Source organism: Pongo abelii, chromosome 4 (assembly GCF_028885655.2).
Source record: "Pongo abelii isolate AG06213 chromosome 4, NHGRI_mPonAbe1-v2.0_pri, whole genome shotgun sequence".
NCBI classification, from domain to species: Eukaryota; Metazoa; Chordata; class Mammalia; order Primates; family Hominidae; genus Pongo; species Pongo abelii.
This window is the reverse complement of record NC_071989.2, coordinates 138,922,714-138,926,048: the sequence shown is the minus strand read 5'-3', so window position 1 is coordinate 138,926,048 and position 3,335 is coordinate 138,922,714. Positions and strand designations below refer to the sequence as shown.

Below are 3,335 nucleotides of genomic sequence, written 5' to 3'. Positions count from 1 at the left end.
ACAAGAAGGGTTCGTGATGGTAGATGTGTTGACATACCAACACATATACTGGGGGAAGGGCCCTGCTAGGTGGAATGCTTGACATGGGCTTGCTCCAGCACCTGAAAGAGGTGTCTAGTTGGGGAGGGGAGGAATACTAGGGTTACTGAGCACTTGGGGAAGAGTACTAAGGTTATAAAATACAGAAAAGTGTTTCAGGACAAACAGGTCTAGGAGTGTCAGATCATTTTGGTTTTGACCCATCAATACTTAACATGAATGAAGAGTTGCAGAACAGAGTCAGTCTATTTAAGATGTATTCTTCTGTCATAATTAGCTGAGCCTATTGGCCTATTCGGCCAGTGACATCCAGAATGCTCCCATTCATTGCCTGGAAGCAGGAACTTAGTGTAGCAGATTGTTCTGGGAAGCTGGCATAGAAGATGATTTGCACGGCAAAGTCACCACTAAACCACTGCTTAAGTCCAGTCCCTGGCCTGCTTTTTCTGCTTTGTAGTCCAGAAATATTTCTTTAAAAGCCAGAAAAATCTATAAATGTGAGCGGCGTGTTGAATATGTCACCAGCCACTTCATCCTTATGGTGCTGTAATGTTGCTGTGAAAACTGCCATATTAAATCTAGGAATCCTCTCCAGCAGCTGTTCTACATACTTTCCTACCAAAGAAATATATTCATTAAAAATAGGCATGAAGTTGAGTTTATTTTCTTCTGCATCTGCAAACTCTCAGTAGTACTTGTCCATGAAATTTCTCTAATAACTAGAACTTGTCATCTTTGATAATATCCCCTAAATATCCGATCACAGCATCAAATTCTGCATTAGAGGTGAAGTACAGTGCAAAGCTCTCTTCATCTAAGGAGGCCACTGTTGCTGCCCTACCCACCAGGTGGGCCAGGGGCTGTTGGGCACCTATCCTGCCCTGGCTCAGGCCTGGGCCCAGGCTCTGCTCTGCTCTCCAAAGCCTCAACCTGGCTAGCTGGCCACTGAGGCCACTGTCCACTCACAACCCAGCTAGGTCAGCACCTGTGGGAGAGGCCCAACCTTGGGCTCCCCAGCTGCCACCACGCATAGGTTGGCATGCACAGTAGCCACTGCCACTGTGGGTCCAAACATCCCATTTTCATACATTTTTAAAGGAATAAAATACAATAAAAAGAGGAATGAAAGGATATGATATATCAGAGCAGAAAAAGAGCTGCTCTCAGATAATTAATTGGAGAATTGCTGATGAATTGTATTTGAATTCAATCTTGCAGGATGAGTAGAAGTAGATACACAGAGATGAGAAGTGTTCGTCAGCTTGGGTCTTCTGAGAAGCAGACACCAACATGGGACTATGTGTACTAGACATTTATTAGGGGAGACACTTATGAAGAATAAAGGGTGAAGGTGTAAGAGTAGATAAAGAAAGCCTCAGAACATGATGCATGTCTGTTCTTTTTAAAAGGAGAGAGGGAAGAATTAGATAGGAAGAGCTCTAGGCTGTAGCATGGTTCTCAGAAAGTCTCAGGCAGGATGATGGGGGTTCCATGAATCAAAGTTGCCTATTTGAGACATATTTCACAGGGCAGAAATGGGCTAGCACTCATAATTCTACTATGCTGAGTCACTGGTTAACAGTAGCCCCAGGAAAATGTGGTCTCAGCATTCACAAGACTGGCTGCTGCAGGCTTTCAGTTAACTCCGCTCCCCGTAGGAGGTTTTCTTAAAGAGATCTGAAGGGCACATGTCCATGGCTGCCCTATGGAATAAAGATGATCAGCCACACAGAGAGAAACTGCAAGATGTCCATGACAAATAGCAACCTCAGATTGTGTGGAATATGATGTACAGGAAAGATAGTGGTAGAAGGAAATTACAAAGATAGTCTGAGACCAAAACTTTGAACAGTTTTGACCAATCAAATGAGGAGTTTAGACTGAACAATCTTTCATAATAATGATTCATTACAAGTTTAATTTTTGAACAGAAGTGTGGTGCTGTCATATTGTTTAGTTTTTTTTTCTGAGACGGAGTCTCGCTCTGTTGCCCAGCCTGGAGTGCAGGTCTTGGGTCACTGCAAGCTCTGCCTCCCAGGTTCACGCCATTCTCCTGTCTCAGCCTCCGGAGTAGCTGGGACTACAGGCGCCCACCACCACATCTGGCTAATTTTGTTTTTGTATTTTTAGCAGGGACAGGGTTTTAGTAGAGACGGGATTTCACCGTGTTAGCCAGGATGGTCTCCATCTCCTGATCTCGTGATCCGCCCGCCTCGGCCTCCCAAAGTGCTGGGATTACAGGCGTGAGCTATCACGCCCGGCCTAGTAGATGAATATTGAAGAAATTTAAAACATTGATTTTAGGTAGGAGGGATGCTGCAGTTCTAGGTTTATATTTAGAGCTCAGGGCCTAGAGAGGAAATTTAAATTACCCACTACAAAGTGAGAGTTAAAGTTGTGAAACTGAAGGGCATTGCTTAGAGTGAGCTCAGAGAGGAGAACATGACCAAGAAAATATCCTTGGCAGATATGAGTTTAAAATTGAGAAGTCATATTATGTGTTGAGAATCTTATTTCCTATCCTACTTTAAAAAGAGTATATTAATTATTTTTAAATGACAAAACATTTTTCCTCTCTAATATATGAGGTTAAATTTTCACTTAGAATTTTTCCTAAGGTGAGACATAAGGAAAATATTTTTGCATAGTTTAAAATAATTAATGACGATTGTGAAAATACATTTATTTATATTTTATTCTATTTCATTCCTCCTCTTGAACATAAATGAATCCAAATGAACAGGTCATTCAGTGCAACTTTATAACTGAATTGAAAGCATAATGGTGAATATGATACTTTTAATAAAGTAAATCACTATCAATTAATGCCACTCAAGTGCACATCAGGTATACAGTCTATATTTTAAATGTTGAAAAAATAGAAATAACTTACTCTTTGGTGCCGATGTCCCTGAGCACTCACCCATGCCACACACATTCACACACAGCACATGGAGCTTCCCCCACTTCATCTTTCTTCCTTTATGCTTGTTCTTCCTCTTCCTTTTACTTTTCTTCATGCTTCCCTTTGCTCATTTCTCCTATTCCCATCCTGATCTTTCACAGTCTCTGAGTAATTTAGACCCATAGAACTATGTTTTTCTTCATCAAGAAAGCCTTAATTGAGACAAATTTTTTGGGAAAAATTCATTCAGTTTTAGAAGCCTTATTCTTACCTAATAAATATAATTTTTTTTTATTTTTGCCAATCTTGGCTGAAATTATAAAACATGGCAGGTAAACCAAACAACACAAAGACTTGAGACTTACAGTGAGGTCAGTAAGCTTGAGGAAAA

General features: G+C 40.9%; 1 pseudogene; it reads right to left on the bottom strand.

Annotated features, from left to right (window-relative positions):
- Window positions 1–288: 288 nt before the first annotated feature.
- Window positions 289–3,090, bottom strand: LOC100444099 (ADP-ribosylation factor-like protein 2-binding protein; annotated as a pseudogene).
- Window positions 3,091–3,335: the final 245 nt, after the last annotated feature.